The sequence below is a fragment of the Lepidochelys kempii genome, chromosome 19 (assembly GCF_965140285.1).
Source record: "Lepidochelys kempii isolate rLepKem1 chromosome 19, rLepKem1.hap1, whole genome shotgun sequence".
Taxonomy (NCBI): Eukaryota; Metazoa; Chordata; order Testudines; family Cheloniidae; genus Lepidochelys; species Lepidochelys kempii.
This window is the reverse complement of record NC_136398.1, coordinates 935,934-953,464: the sequence shown is the minus strand read 5'-3', so window position 1 is coordinate 953,464 and position 17,531 is coordinate 935,934. Positions and strand designations below refer to the sequence as shown.

Genomic DNA, 17,531 nt, shown 5'->3' with positions numbered 1-17,531 from the left:
CAGCAATGGATTGAGATGGACAAATACTAGTGCTTCTTTCTTGTCTATGTCTGCACTAACAAGGAGGTGTCTAGCTCCAGATGTGATGTAACCAATTCCAGCTTTCCCTGGGGGTTCACCCAGCTGGTACATGGATCATGTTTCCTGAGCAGGCATTTGAATGTGCTTGTGTAGAAAGTCCCACAAGTTTAAGAAGAAATTGGAATTGAAACTAAAAATAGCACCAGAAGACAGGAGACCTGTCATATAGAAACAGTCGCTTTTTACACAGCAGACCCAAGTCAATTCCGACACGCAAATCACTGGTGCTGCTTTGCAGCAACAGAAATTTCTGCTTCCATAGAGTCTCAGCAACAAGCGTTCATCCACGAAGCTCCAACCGCAGGGCACATCTACACTTACAGGGCTGCGGCACTGCGGCACACGTGGTGAAGACGCTCTATGCCAATGGAAGAGTCTTCTCCCACTGGCGTAAAAAAAACACACACAAACACACCCCCCACGCGGCATAAGCAAGGCTACGATTTTGTCATGGACATTTTTTGTAAAAGTCAGGGACAGGTCACAGGCAATTAAAAAAAAGTGACGGAAGCCGTGACCTGTCCCTGACTTTCACTAAAAATATCCATGACAAAAAGGGGGAGGGAGGAGGGTTCAGCACGCTGCCCTGCTGTGGCTGGGAGCTGTGGCCCCTGACCCATGGCTGGGAGGGACCCCCGCCTGTGGCAGCTGGGGAGCTCCAGGGGTCCCCATCAACCGTGGGGACTAGGGAGCTCTGGGGAATTCCCCCCACACGCACGACGGGACCTGTGGGGGACCCCTGCCACTCCAGGCAGCAGGGGGTACCCCGTAGCTCCTGGCTACCAGGGAAGGTGGGGCTAGCCTGCAGCTCCCAGTTGCTGCAGGCTGAAGTCACAGAGGTCTGAAGAAGTCCTGGATTCCATGATTTCTGCGACCTCCATGACCAAATCGTAGCCTTAGGCATAAGCTAGGTCAGCGGGAGAGCTACATCTCCCACCAACATAGCACTGTGCACATGACTGCTTATGTCAGCGTAATTTATGTCAGTCAGGGTGGTGGAATATTCACACCCCTGAGCCACATACATTTTGCAGACATAGGCAGTAATGTAGACATAGGCTCAGGTGAGCAGGCTAAAGCAACGAGTACTTCCAATCTCTATTCTGCTGCCCTTGTTTCCCTGAAATAAACTAAGCCTTCCTTTGAATGCTGGGCTCTAATCCAGAAAAAAGGAATTCCTGAGATCTGGCATAAAACTGCCACTTCTGTACCGGCCTCTGGGATTGTGAGGAGACACGTTTCAGAGTAACAGCCGTGTTAGTCTGTATTCGCAAAAAGAAAAGGAGTACTTGTGGCACCTTAGAGACTAACCAATTTATTTGAGCATGAGCTTGTAGCTCACGAAAGCTCATGCTCAAATAAATTGGTTAGTCTCTAAGGTGCCACAAGTACTCCTTTTCTTTTTGAGGAGACACGGGAATTGAACAGCTGCTACCTTTCCCCCATAAATTGATGAACTTCACTGAGGAGCAAGGTGATCGCTCACTCTCTCTAAACACAACCATACCCAGAGTCTTATGGCAGGAATGCCAAAAAACCACGTTGAGACCCATGAATATGGAAGCCATATCAGCACCACTGTTCTGCTGAGCAAGGCTGAGTTCCTTGGATATCAGCTCCCGTTCTGAAGAGTGCTTTTTTTACTTACAGAGAGAGCTGTGCAAACGCCAAGGCTTCTGAGGGAGTGGAGTCCGCTGCACACTACAGCAGCTTGGAGTAGGGGGCTGTTTTCCTTTATCCACCTCCAGTGGATTCTTCCTCGTTAGGCCACATGCCAAACCAGACAGGCAAAGGGGACTGGCATAGCAACTATTTTATTAGGAAATTATTGCGACGTATAGACCCAGAATGATAATTAGCAGCTTGCCCAGGGAGCACCTCCCTCATCGGTTTTGCCTCAAATCAGACCAACCTAGACCCACGGTGCATCCACCCATTTGGGATTTTTTAAACACAATCCAAGGCATTTTATCACATTTGAAGCTAGACAGAAAACACTGGAGCATCTGCTGCAAGGAGCCCAGGAACAATCCTGCTCTTGCCTCGGGGGTGGAAGTAGATGGAGCCAAAAGGTCCCAAAATCTAATGTGCTAAGGAGCCACACAGATCTCCTCATTAAGCAGGTGTGATTATTCTCTCCACATGGGTTCTGAATATACAGGAAACAAAAAAAGGCAAGTCAAATTTTGGGGCCTGCCAAACCTGCCGGAGGCTTTTTAACCATTATAAAGCCAAAGCAGAGCGAGATAGATCTAGAGGCTGCAGCATCATATTACACTGAACAAACAAGATATACTTCAGTCTTGAAATAAGTTGAAATACTAATGAAAATTAATTCACTGCTTCCAAACATCCTGTCCCAACCTGCAGCAACTCTGCACCGTCTCAGGGGTAGTTCTACGAAAGTTCTCTGCAAGCATTAGCGTAGTCATTAAGCAATTAGGTGTTGCCTGGGACTCCGCAAGTATTCTGGGTTAGGCCCTGAAATCCATCCCAAGAGGGGCTCAAGAGTCAGCCTGGGCTTACATCCTGTCACGGTTCCTCCCCCACTCTGAACTCTAGGGTACAGATGTGGAGACCTGCATGAAAAACCTCCTAAGCTTATCTTTACCAGCTTAGGTCAAAACTTCCCCAAGGTACAAAATATTACACCCGTTATCCTTGGACTGGCCGCTACCACCACCAAACTAATACTGGTTACTGGGGAAGAGCTGTTTGGACGCGTCCTTCCCCCCAAAATACTTCCCAAAACCTTGCACCCCACTTCCTGGACAAGGTTTGGTAAAAAGCCTCACCAATTTGCCTAGGTGACTACAGACCCAGACCCTTGGATCTTAAGAACAATGAACAATCCTCCCAACACTTGCACCCCCCTTTTCCTGGGAAATGTTGGATAAAAAGCCTCACCAATTTGCATAGGTGACCACAGACCCAAACCCTTGGATCTGAGAACAATGAAAAAGCATTCAGTTTCTTACAAGAAGACTTTTAATGAAAAATAGAAGTAAATAGAAATAAAGAAATCCCCCTGTAAAATCAGGATGGTAGATATCTTACAGGGTAATTAGATTCAAAAACATAGAGAACCCCTCTAGGCAAAACCTTAAGTTACAAAAAAGATACACAGACAGAAATAGTTATTCTATTCAGCACAATTCTTTTCTCAGCCATTTAAAGAAATCATAATCTAACACATACCTAGCTAGATTACTTACTAAAAGTTCTAAGGCTCCATTCCTGGTCTATCCCTGGCAGAAACCAGCATACAGACAGACACAGACCCTTTGTTTCTCTCCCTCCTCCCAGCTTTTGAAAGTATCTTGTCTCCTCATTGGTCATTTTGGTCAGGTGCCAGCGAGGTTACCTTTAGCTTCTTAACCCTTTACAGGTGAGAGGAGCTTTCCCCTGGCCAGGAGGGATTTCAAAGGGGTTTACCCTTCCCTTTCTATTTATGACACATCCCTAGCGGGCAATCGTCTCTACCCAACTGTCACGGTCATCCTCAGGCTGGGAAAGACACAACTTGCAGAGTTGCCCAAACAGAGTCCACCCCACCTGCCATCAGGTGAAACAGCATTAATGCCACAAATGGCAAAAGAGCTAGCAGCCTGAACTCACAGGTGCATGGTGAATGCTGCTTCCAGAGCTGCTATCTGAAGTGGATAAGGGGCCAGGAGATGGTAGCAGAGGTTGAAAACGTCAAGGAAGTCACTTACGGTAGCCTGTATTATTATTATTATCTTTCCTGATATCAGCGTATGAGGATCTCCTGAGTGAGTGAGCAACCTGTGTGCACAGAACGCCATACAGGGGTAAAAAGTATGAGAAATATAATTTAGAAGCTGCTTCTCCCTCCCATCCTAAGTCCATCCTTGTCAGAGAGGAGAACAACCTTGGACTGGCCCCAAGTTGTTGGAAAAGGGGCATGAACCAAATTACCTACTTAATGGACCTTTCAACCTGTAACTTCTGTAACCAAAAGGCAGAAAGAGCCTCTATCCTTGGGAACTTTGTTTCCTTTCATCAAATCAATTTAGTTTGTGTGACACTACACCCGATATTCTTAATAGAGATGTTATTATTATATAAGTATGGCATAACTGTGATGTATTTTACGCAAGACAGGTCATGTGAGATAGCATCGAAAAGATGATGATCTACTGAATATGATTATCCTATTTGTATCATTTTGGTATCTGAAGTTAGGAATATTGTCTATTTATCTATTACAAATGTGTTTTACACCTGGGGAACGCATTAGGGAGAACACTAGGTCTTAGAAGAAGCTAATCTCCCACCGGGGAGCCTTCCTGAGGAGGCTACAATTAGCTTCTGAGTCATGGCTGCTGTGACCCTATAGGGACATATGATCAAGTCACCTGGTGCTGGACTCCATCTTGGAATACCAGTGTTCTTCCACTGACCAGGCGTGGGAACCAAGCTGGGAGACAATGGGTTCCCGCCATATGCAAAAGCTATCTAAGGCAGGGGAGTGACATCATTGTGGTTCTTCACTGACTCCCCACCCAAAGAGACTCTTGGAAACACCCGAGGAACAAGGACTGGACTGGGGGAGAAAGGATGGACCGAGGCTAGAGGGATTTCTAGCCTGTGAAAGGAATACCTGGGGTTTTTAAGCTTCAAGCAAGGACAGCTGGCCCCTTAAGAATCCCTGTAAATGGCTTAAATCATCATTTAGGGTGAGAAGTTGCTATGCATATCCAATCTCTTTAGTATATTAAGTTTAGATTGTGTTTTTGTTTATTTGCTAAGTAACCTGCTTTGATCTGTTTGCTATCTCTTATAATCACTTAAAATGTCTCTTTTGTAATTAATAAACTTATTTTTGTTTTGTCTAAAAGCAGTGTGTGGGAATTATAACTGGAGGCAGAAAGCCATGTATATTCCTCTCCACATTGACGGAGGGGGCGAATTTCATGAGCTTACACTGTACAGATCTCTATGCAGCGCAAGATGGTATAATTTTGGGTTTACCCTCCAGAGGGGGTATGTGCACTTGAGTAACTGGACAGTTCCTTAGGGAAGAGTATAAAAATATTGCTTGGGCATGTAGGAATGATATCAGGAGGGCCAAATAGCACCTGGAGCTGCAGCTAGCAAGAGATGTCAAGAGTAACAAGAAGGGTTTCTTCAGGTATGTTGGCAACAAGAAGAAAGCCAAGGAAAGTGTGGGCCCCTTACTGAATGAGGGAGGCAACCTAGTGACAGAGGATGTGGAAAAAGCTAATGTACTCAATGCTTTTTTTGCCTCTGTTTTCACTAACAAGGTCAGCTCCCAGACTGCTGCGCTGGGCATCACAAAATGGGGAAGAGATGGCCAGCCCTCTGTGGAGATAGAGGTGGTTAGGGACTATTTAGAAAAGCTGGACGTGCACAAGTCCATGGGGCCAGACGAGTTGCATCCGAGAGTGCTGAAGGAATTGGCGGCTGTGATTGCAGAGCCATTGGCCATTATCTTTGAAAACTCGTGGCGAACGGGGGAAGTCCCGGATGACTGGAAAAAGGCTAATGTAGTGCCAATCTTTAAAAAAGGGAAGAAGGAGGATCCAGGGAACTACAGGCCAGTCAGCCTCACCTCAGTCCCTGGAAAAATCATGGAGCAGGTCCTCAAAGAATCAATCCTGAAGCACTTGCATGAGAGGAAAGTGATCAGGAACAGCCAGCATGGATTCACCAAGGGAAGGTCATGCCTGACTAATCTAATTGCCTTTTATGATGAGATTACTGGTTCTGTGGATGAAGGGAAAGCAGTGGATGTATTGTTTCTTGACTTTAGCAAAGCTTTTGACACGGTCTCCCACAGTATTCTTGTCAGCAAGTTAAGGAAGTATGGGCTGGATGAATGCACTATAAGGTGGGTAGAAAGCTGGCTAGATTGTCGGGCTCAACGGGTAGTGATCAATGGCTCCATGTCTAGTTGGCAGCCGGTATCAAGTGGAGTGCCCCAAGGGTCGGTCCTGGGGCCGGTTTTGTTCAATATCTTCATAAATGATCTGGAGGATGGTGTGGATTGCACTCTCAGCAAATTTGCAGATGATACTAAACTGGGAGGAGTGGTAGATACGCTGGAGGGGAGGGATAGGATACAGAAGGACCTAGACAAATTGGAGGATTGGGCCAAAAGAAATCTGATGAGGTTCAATAAGGATAAGTGCAGGGTCCTGCACTTAGGATGGAAGAATCCAATGCACCGCTACAGACTAGGGACCGAATGGCTAGGCAGCAGTTCTGCGGAAAAGGACCTGGGGTGACAGTGGACGAGAAGCTGGATATGAGTCAGCAGTGTGCCCTTGTTGCCAAGAAGGCCAATGGCATTTTGGGATGTATAAGTAGGGGCATAGCGAGCAGATCGAGGGACGTGATCGTTCCCCTCTATTGGACATTGGTGAGGCCTCATCTGGAGTACTGTGTCCAGTTTTGGGCTCCACACTACAAGAAGGATGTGGATAAATTGGAGAGAGTCCAGCGAAGGGCAACAAAAATGATTAGGGGTCTAGAACACATGACTTATGAGGAGAGGCTGAGGGAGCTGGGATTGTTTAGCCTGCAGAAGAGACGAATGAGGGGGGATTTGATAGCTGCTTTCAACTACCTGAAAGGGGGTTCCAAAGAGGATGGCTCCAGACTGTTCTCAATGGTAGCAGATGACAGAACGAGGAGTAATGGTCTCAAGTTGCAGTGGGGGAGGTTTAGATTGGATATTAGGAAAAACTTTTTCACTAAGAGGGTGGTGAAACACTGGAATGCGTTACCTAGGGAGGTGGTAGAATCTCCTTCCTTAGAGGTTTTTAAGGTCAGGCTTGACAAAGCCCTGGCTGGGATGATTTAACTGGGAATTGGTCCTGCTTCGAGCAGGGGGTTGGACTAGATGACCTTCAGGGGTCCCTTCCAACCCTGATATTCTATGATTCTATGAAGCCTTCCCATGCAGAGCTGATCACAGCTGTATGTTTCTGCAGCTGGGTGTCCACCTACCTGTATGTGTGCTGGTGAAGGTGCAGATGGGAGTGGACTTGGCAGGGGATCACAGTAGTAAAGGGAACCCAGGCTGGCGAGTCAGTCAGGCTCAGTGGTACCCCAGTTACAGATGGCACCCCGGGGGTAACCCGTCACCATATGTTTGGCCAGATAGATTTTTTTAAGTCCAGCTAAGGATGGTTCTAGCTAGATGGGGCAAGAAATTGAAGATATGATGAGCTAGAACACATACAGAGTCTTGAGGAAAAAAATTAACTGTTAAAATAAGACCAGGCACAAAAATAAAGATGCTTTGTGAACTCAGTTCAAGAAGAGTGTGCATGGCCCAAACTGTAAACAGGATTTGCAGCTAAATGGATTTAACAGCTAATTAGGCCTTTCCTATTAAAAGGTTGTCAAGATATATTTAAAGTACTGTCCCATGGCAGACCACAGCAATCTATTTGATATCCTAAGCTTGGACCTCTGCAGATCAAATCAAATTAGCTTTATCAATTGCAAACAATTATACTGACCTCAGCTAACACATCCTTTTGATTACAAAGGGCCCAGTGTAGCAAAAAGAAAAGGAGAATGAAGTGAGCTGTAGCTCAAGAAAGCTTATGCCTAAATAAATTGGTTAGTCGCTACGGTGCCACAAGTACTCCTTTGCTTTTTGCGAATAGAGACACTAACACGGCTGCTACTCTGATACCAGTGTAGCAAAGGGGACCCAAACGGAATCTCCAGCTCCAACTGACAAAGGATAAAAAGTGAGACTTGCTTAGTAAAAATCCAAGGTTAGTCATAGTTAGAGCAGCACATCCAGGCTGGCAAATGAAGTGGCATAAAGCACACCAGCATTCCCCTTAGAAATCCTCTCTCAGCAGCTATGAACAGCTGAACTGTTCCAGTTGGACTGTACCTGCATCAGAGGCTGTATGTACTCCTGATCCAAACAAAGCACAATTCTAAGATGCAAGTCAGATGGAGTCACAGCCTCCCCTTCCTGCCAACTGACAGAAGAAACCGCCTTCTGCATAAATTAACTGTATGTCACCTCCTGCACCATGGCTGGCAGAGGGCACATAAGGCCCTGGCCCAGCTAAACAGTCAATATGCATCTTGTATGTTCATGTTCTCCACTGCCCCTGCCATTAGCCAATCGGGGGTCGGGGATGAAAGCAACTGTTAGATCTGGATGACAAAAACAGCACAGGAAAGCCTTGAAAAAGCAACTTTGTCAAAGGCCAATCACCCTCTCTGAGAATTCAGCATCCGGCTGAGGGGCTTTAATTCACACAAATGGAGATACTATGTTGCTATGCTTCAGAGATACCACAAGAATGTATTTGCAAAACAGCTGTGGTTGTGAACTGTTCAACACTAAGGTGCTTCTCTCAAATATATATGCAAGATCTTTCCACTGTCAAGCCTTAAAGTGAAAGTGTTTTAAACTTCAGACTTTTACAGGCACCATCTCTGATTGGCTATTCCAGATCTCCCTTCCCCATCCTCTTCTACTCTGTATCCCCAGGTTCCTCCCACCAGTGATAAAGCACACGCTAAAATAAATTCACAGCATTTTTACAGTAAGCGAGGGAACAAAAAAAAGAAGAGGATATAAAACTGAAAAACGGAGAAGGTAAAAGAAGGAGGAATGCGAGTTATTCTGAAGCCAAGAACCTCAGTATCCATGAATTTGGTCAAAAAAGTACCCAGATCTGAGCATGGGTATAGGAGCCGTGAATGCCCAAGTTCCAATTCTGGCCTCCGAGTCTCTCCCTGTCTCACTACATCTCCATTTTACAAATGGACAAACTAGTACAGGGCTTCTCCATCTTGGGGACTGAGGGTTGTGAGGATTCATTGTTTGTAACATGCCACCTAAGTAGCAACAGGAAGTCACACCTTCCATCACAGCACAGAGAATGCTCTGCCCACTTCCAGTGGCAACTGAAAACAAAACTATACCCAGACCTATACATGTCTAATTACATTTCCCTGTTGTGTTACACTCAAGGGATTATTTTCAAAACACAATTTTATACATGAGTCTATGCTGGCAAAGGAGAAGCCCCAATCTGCCCATGTCATGCTCTGCAGAGCGCAAATGGCTTAATTTGCTAGCAGTTCTGACTTTGAGCATTGTACCTCTAGTTATGTCTTGTGTGGGCTCTGTGTACAAATAGCCCTTGCTTTCTCTTTCCAGCCTGACATGCAGTGTGGCTTTGCCAATGGCCACATCTTCAGATGGTGAGATACAGCCATGAGAGGGGCTTCTGAGATGCTTGATCAAAAGTCAAAGCAGCCACTGTGACCTTGGGCAGGGACCCACAGGTCTAGCATAGGCATGGTTCATTCTGAAGACAGAAAGCCACAAACAGGGCCAGATCTAATTTCCATTGAAGTCAATGGGAGTTGGATCAGGTAAATAGGGACTTTCCAATCATCTACCTAGGTACTTATGTAGCCCCATCACCATAATATCCAAGTGCCTCCCAAGAATTTAAAAACAGGAAGAGCAATCAGGGATAAAGACCACCCACAAGATTATCTGGAGGGAAGGATCCCTTGAAGAATCTGCTAGACTGACATCCTGTGATAAGGCCTCGCGATTGCCAGCAGCTAGAGACACCCTACCACCACCACAATCTTACAGCAGTCAGGATGGAAAGTGCAACCAGGTCCAATTTCCCTGAGGCTTTTTCAGTCACAGCAAGATACAAACTGCTCATCTCTAGGTCATTCTGGACAACATGACACTGCAGTCCAGATTCAAAACTCCCCTGTAGAACAGGAAGGTCACAGAAGACTGGATGCTCTAAGGCTGACCACAGAGAGAAGCAGCATACAGTCCTTGGGCCAAATGAGAAAGAGTATGCCAGGTCCCAACAGGTCTGCAGATAATGGGGTCAAGTCCCTTGGGGTTGACACCTTTTCTAGTAGTCACTGCATACCCCTAAACCCGTGCCTGCATGGCTGGCAACTTGAGGTCACAGAGAACCACAGCCTCCAATTGATGAAAGCTTTAAACACCAACACAGCCATTCGATAGTCACTACGAAATGCAATGGGACACCTGGGAGTGTAAAGAGAAACAGGCTGAAGAAACAGAGTGCTGCAAGAATCCTGGTGGCCACTGGCCACCCATGTAAGGGCACAGTAAACAGCCTAGAAGTGCCACAGGCCTATCTGACCGCCAGCACACGGAGAAGGAGGAGGACTACCCCTGCCTGTGACACCTTCAAATGACAGACAGATCAGACTTGAGGAGAACTTTTCTTTGGTTATTATTTTTAAAAAATGACAAAGGCTGATTTTCTCTCCCCAGTAGCCATTTTAGGAGGGAAAGACTGCTTTCCAACATGGCTCAGGGACAATCACAGCAACCGCAGAAATTCACTGGCTTCTATCTCCCTACAAGCTATCTGGAGTTCCCAGAGAGCAGCATTCTCATCTTTCCCCTTCTTGCCTTTGCCTTCCACCCCACAGACACACAGACCTTCACACTGACCACAGAGAACTAATCTCCCAGTACCTCCCTTATCAGAAACATCAACGTTAAATCCACAGGCACATATGGGCTTCACACATTCCAGACAATATTTTGTACTAGTGGTGCTTTTCCTTTTCAAATCATTTAGCAACCATTAACTAATCTTCACAACTCTCCTCCAAGACACATCAGTCATGTCCCTATTTAAAGTTGCCTGATTTTCAGGGTGCTGAGTCCTTCAAGAAGTCCTTCATGAGACCAGACTTGCCATTTCCAATATTTATAAGATAAAGCCCAAACAGGAAGATATATGTGACAGAGGACCTAGGGTGTGTCAATAACTTATGTTTTATGGTGAGAGAATTTAATACAATAATTTTTAAGGGTCACATCCTACTTATGTGTGTCCAGCATGGGCTGAGACTAGGGCCTTGTCTGTCAGTATAATTAAAGCAGTACAACTGTCCGAAAAATTGGAATGATACAGAGAAGATTAGCATGGCCCCTGCGCAAGGATGACACGCAAATTCATGTAACAGTTATATCAGTATACCTGGGAATGAGTGACAGGGAATTGATCACTTGATGATTACGTGTTCTGTTCATTCCCTCTGGGGCACCTGGCATTGGCCACTGTCGGAAGACAGAATACTGGGCTGGATGGACCTTTGGTCTGACCCAGTATGGCCATTCTCATGTTCTTATTCTTGTACAGGAAGGGGAATAAGCTATTCTGGTATAAGACACCTTTATACTGGTAAAATTGTCCACAGTAAGTTGCAATGAAATAATTATTTTAGTTTAAAAAAAAAAAAAGTCACCCCCTCTAACCTAATCAGTTGGACCAGTACAAAATCTATGTGTAGACCAGGCTATAGTGTATTCAGCCTGAGGTCATGAGCTAGTTCTGTAGAAAGGAATAATGATTCAGATCACCAGCTGATTATCAGATTTCTCTAAGAAATGGAAATTACTTGGTCTTTTGACATACCAGCACTGGAGACACAAAGGTTGGGAGTGGAGTGGGGGAATGTGCTCCCAGAGATAACTAGGAGACAAATCTGGACAAATGCACCACAAAACCAATGATATGCTTGAGATACATTAATGATATTTTCATCCTCTGGACAGAAGACAAACTCCCTCATAGATTTCCACCACAACTTCAGAAACCCGTCCCTTAAACTCTCTGGAACACTCCCACTCTAACCTCAACTTCCTGGACACCATGATCAGTTTAAACAATGGTACCTTACAGACAACTACTATGACAAAACTCTGTCCTTGCCTCCGTGGGTCCTGCGTTTCCTGGCGGATTTTGCTAGCCTCAGAGGCTCACTGTGACCCTGCACGTAACCCTTCTTTCTCTAGAGACAAGGGTCACAGTCTACTGAGCCATTTTCATCATAAGCCAGCGAGGGAGGTGAGGAGAAGTTATCCTTCCTTGCACAGTCTCTGTTGTCTCCCAGTCTCAGTGATTAATCAGGGAGCCTGCGCACACCCTCTATTCCGGGCTCCAGCCCAGGGACCCTAATAGTATCAGCTATGGTAGCTGAACTTTTAGAAACATGACATGTACAATTCCCTGGGCTACTTCCCCCACAGCAGCCCTCACTTCCTCAAGCTCCACTTCACCCTTACCTCAGGGCCTCCTTCCTTGTGCCTGATATGGTGTGTACTACTCAGCCTCTCCAACAGCGCAACTTCCTCCCACAGCTCCTGACATGCACACCCACCTGACTGACTGGGAGGCTTTTAACTCATTTCAGCCAGCCCCTGATTGGCTTCAGGTGTCCCAATCAACCTAGCCTTCTCCCTGCCTTCTGGAAAGTTCTTAATTGGCCCCAGGTGTCTTAATTGACCTGGAGCAGCTGCCATTTCACTTATCTTGGTACCAGGGATTTGTTTAGCCTGGAGCTAACATATCTATCTCCCACTACTTTTCTATAGCCATCTGGCCTTGCCCCGTCACACTATATACAAGAAACCCATGGATCACCACACCTACCTTCACAGATCCAGTAATCAAACACACCAAGTTTCAGAGTAGCAACCGTGTTAGTCTGCATCCGTAAAAAAAAAAAAAAAAAAAGGAGTACTTGTGGCACTTTAGAGACTAACAAATTTATTAGAGCATAAGTTTTCATGAACTACAGCTCACTTCATCGGATGCATACAGTGGAAAATATAGTGGGGAGATTTTATATGCACAGAGAACATGAAACAGTGGGTGTTACCATACAGACTGTAACAAGAGTGATCAGAAAAGGTGAGCTAATACCAGCAGGAGAGCGGGGGGTGGGGGTGGGCAGGGGGGTGACACCTTTTGTAGTGATAATCAAGGTGGGCCATTTCCAGCACTTTACAAGAACAGTAGGAGGGGAAATAAACAAGAGGCAATAGTTTTACTTTGTGTAATGACACATCCACTCCCAGTCTCTATTCAAGCCTAAGTTAATTGTATCCAGTTTGCAAATTAATTCCAATTCAGCAGTCTCTCCTTGGAGTCTGTTTTTTAAGTTTTTTTGTTGAAGAATTGCAACTTTTAGGTCTGTAATCGAGTGACCAAAGAGATTGAAGTGTTCTCCAACTGTTTTTTGAATGTTATAATCCTTGATATCTGATTTGTGTCCATTTATTCTTTTATGTAGAGACTGTCCAGTTTGACCAATGTACATGGCAGAGGGGCACTGCTGGCACATGATGGCATAAATCATATTGGTAGATGCGCAGGCGAACGAACCTCTGATAGTGTGGCTGATGTGATTAGGCCCTCTGATGGTGTCCCCTGAATAGATATGTGGACACAGTTGGCAACGGGCTTTGTTGCAAGGATAGGTTCCTGGGTTAGCATTTTTGTTGTGTGGTTGCTGGTGAGTATTTGCTTCAGGTTGGGGGGCTGTCTGTAAGCAAGGACTGGCCTGTCTCCCAAGATCTGTGAGAGTGATGGGTCATCCTTTAGGATAGGTTGTAGATCCTTGATGATGCGTTGGAGGGGTTTTAGTTGGGGGCTGAAGGTGACGGCTAGTGGCGTTCTGTTATTTTCTTTGTTGGGCCTGTCCTGTAGTAGGTGACTTCTGGGTACTCTTCTGGCTCTGTCAATCTGTTTCTTCACTTCAGCAGGTGGGTATTGTAATTGTAAGAACGCTTGATAGAGATCTTGTAGGTGTTTGTCTCTGTCTGAGGGGTTGGAGCAAATGCAGTTGTATCGTAGAACTTGGCTGTAGACAATGGAGAAATCTTTTATCTACAGCCAGGCACTCAGATACCAGAGAACATGCTCTGAGGAGAAAGTCCAGGATACACACCTTAACACACTCAAAACGCCTTTACCAAAAAAGGACATTCCACCAGAGAAGTAGATCGCATCATGGAACAGGCCACCGAAATACCCAGAGAGAACCTGCTTCAATATAGAAATAAAACCCCCTCCAACCACACACTCCGAGTTGTCACCTACCACCCCACATTGGAACCCATATGGGGTATCATAAAACAACTGCAACCCATTTCTGTGGAGACCCCATCCTGAAAAAAATCTTTCCTGAACCGTCTCTTCTGACCTTCAAACTCCCCAACCTCATCATTAGAAGCAAGCTCCCCACAGATCAGCACACACCAACTCAAAGCGGCACAGGACTCTGCTAGAACAACAGATACAAAACCTACAGACCCAATGAGCAACACCCCCCAACACACCTTTCAAGATCCATGGGTCCTACACATGCCTATCAAAACATGTGGTGTACCTCATCCACTATGTGCCCCAGTAACAACTATGTGGGTGAAGCAAATCACTATGCTCTCGAATGAACTCACGCAGGAAAATGATAAAAGACAAAACCACCGATGAAGTGAGCTGTAGCTCACGAAAGCTTATGCTCAAATAAATTGGTTAGTCTCTAAGGTGCCACAAGTACTCCTTTTCTTTTTTCACCAACAGAAGTTGGTCCAATACAAGATATTACCTCTCCCACCTTGTTTCTCTGGGAGATAATAGTCATTTGACCATTTTCCCAGCCAGGAGTTCTGATAAAAGACTCTTTTGTAAATGTTAAGGAAACCTCACCCTAATGGCTTAATAGACTCTAACACCTCTGACACAAAAATGAGAGAGGCACCTCTGAACATGCAAGCTGATCCAAGTTACAGGGACTTGCAAAGAGAATCCAGGACACAGCAAGAGAGACAGTATCAGGATAGGGCAATGCTGATAAACGGACCATAGTATATTCAGAGAGAATTGCTATTTGCTTTTCTTTTTCTTCTGTAACAGCTGAGAAAGCCGTATTTAGTTTACAGAGTAACAGCCGTGTTAGTCTGTATTCGCAAAAAGGAGTACTTGTGGCACCTTAGAGACTAACCAATTTAAGTGAGCTGTAGCTCACGAAAGCTTATGCTCAAATAAATTGGTTAGTCTCTAAGGTGCCACAAGTACTCCTTTTCTTTTTGTATTTAGTTTAGTTTATGAGAAGTGTCAATCTAAATGAGTTAAGCAAACAGTTTTTCTTTTAATTCTATTTTCTCTCTTTTTAATAAATCTTGTTTCTGTTAACAGTCTCTGTGGTCTGGATAACCTCTAGCAGGTGTCCTTTGGAAGAGAGGTTTCAGAGTGGTAGCCGTGTTAGTCTGTATCAGCAAAAAGACCGAAGAGTACTTGTGGCACCTTAGAGACTAACAAATTTATTTGAGCAAAAGCTTTCGTGGGCTAAAGCCCACTTCATCAGATGCATGCAGTGAAAAATACAGTAGGAAGATATAGATATAGATATACACACACACACATACACACACACAGAGAACATGAAAAAATGGGGGTTGCCATATCAACTCTAACGAGACTAATCAATTAAGGTGGGCTATTATCAGCAGGAGAAAAAATACTTTTGTAGTGATAATCAGGATGGCCCATTTCAAACAGCTGACAAGAAGGTGTGAGTAACAGTAGGGGGAAAATTAGCATGCGGAAATAGTTTTTAGTTTGTGTAATGACTCATCCACTCTCATTCTTTATTCAAGCCTAATTTAATGGTGTCCAGTTTGCAAATTAATTCCAGTTCTGCAGTTTCTCATTGGGAATCTGTTTTTGAAGTTTTCTTGTTGAATAATTGCAACTTTTAGGTCTGTAACTGAGTGTCCAGGGAGGTTGAAGTGTTCTCCGACTGGTTTTTGAATGTTATAATTCTTGACGTCTGATTTGTGTCCATTTATTCTTTTGCATAGAGACTGTCTGGTTTGGCCAGTGTACATGGCAGAGGGGCATTGCTCGCATTGAAATGGGCCAGCCTGATTATCACTTACAAAAGTTTTTTTTCTCCTACTGATAATAGCCCACCTTAATCAATTAGTCTCGTTAGAGTTGGTATGGCAACCCCCATTTTTTCATGTTCTCTGTATGGATATATCTATATCTTCCTACTGTATTTTCCATTGCATGCATCTGATGAGGTAGGCTTTAGTCCATGAAGGCTTATGCTCAAATAAATTTGTTAGTCTCTAAGGTGCCACAAGTACTCCTCGTTCTTGGGAAGACAGAAACCCATAACCTCAAAGGAGAGGTACTGAAAGGTAAAGAGTTTCAAGAACTAACAACCCCCTCTTGGGCCAGGTCTATGCCATAAACGTTTGCTGGCGTAGCTACATCAGGTGCATGATGAGATGTGATTTGCCAGCACAGCTACGCTGGTCACAAAAGTCCCTAGTATAGACGCAGTTATACCGGCAAAACTGAGCTATACTGGCAAAGGCAGTTTTACCAATATACATTGTGTCCACACTAGAAGCGCTTTGCTGGTCTAGTATATCAATACAATTCTATTGGCAAAGCCTTCCAAACGTAGGCCTGGCATCAGTCTCTGTCAAGAGGCATCTCCAAAGGTGTCTTATGTTGCTATCAGGATGCAACAGAAAAACACAAGGGAAAAAGCCGCATGAGCTGGCAGTGGTGTTGGTCACTTTTTTGTTTGTTTTAAAAGCCCACTCTATCCAGGCTCCCTTTATACAAAGGGCAAGCTGGCACAAATCCAGTTCCCTTCTTCTTTACACTTACTGACACGGACAGGTTTTAATCAGTTGTATTTCACAATACCAGCCATAAACTCAGCATAACCAGGGCACTATAAAAGTCTAATTCCCTGTGGCGATAACTTTCATAAGTTAGCCTCCACCAGTTTGCACAGAGCCTGTAACTCCCATCTACTGCTCTGTCAGGGGCAGACTATGCTACTATTTTAAGATTCTATATTTGTGACAAAGAAATCCCAAGTACACTGAAATACTGTGCTAATCGAGTTGAAACTGCCTCTGGTTGGCAAGTCACAGGCTTCATTTCAAGGTTTGATACTAATTGAAGGAGGCACTCTGAGGGTTTTACATGCTCATTTAAGCAACGCCTTCAGCTAGAAGTGGGATGTGGTTCCTCGACTAATTTTGCAAAAGCACTTCTGTGCTGATCTATATGAGCCAGTTACTCTTCTTGGCCTCTGCACCCACAGACAACAGAAAACTTGCCAGACAATGGTACTTCTATGTTGCAAATAAATATCTACAAGGATTTAGGAAAATCAAACGTATTTTATCTGTAACCTGATGCAAATTCAAATGCAAGGTCCAAAGAGCGGACCTTCCAGCATCGTGTATACAGGGATGTGTTCAAACTGACACACAGGAAGTCAACAGCACTACATAACTAACAGAGGTAACATGATTAGGGCCCATGTCTCCTATGAAAAAATCCCTACGAAACATCTCTTTGGTAGACTTGTGTTAGACACATGGCTAGGCATTGTGACCTAGGTAATGCAGTGATAGATAATGTACACATACCTGACAAACTAAGGCATTCCGCTACACATAACAGGAAGTCCTATCATTTCTGTCTGTGCTGAACCAAGGTTTCCCATTCTGAACTTCAGAATAATTTCTGAAACCGTACACAGGTCTAGGAAGAGTTAATGTCAGTCACTCTTCAAGT

General features: G+C 44.8%; 1 protein-coding gene and 1 pseudogene across 6 annotated transcripts in view; one reads left to right on the top strand and one right to left on the bottom strand.

The window, feature by feature from the left end:
• Positions 1-17,531, bottom strand: part of INPP5B (inositol polyphosphate-5-phosphatase B) — a 51,994-nt gene that overhangs the window by 21,374 nt on the left and 13,089 nt on the right. The gene's annotated exons all lie outside the window — the stretch shown is intronic.
• Positions 11,011-11,103, top strand: LOC140900612 (U6 spliceosomal RNA; annotated as a pseudogene).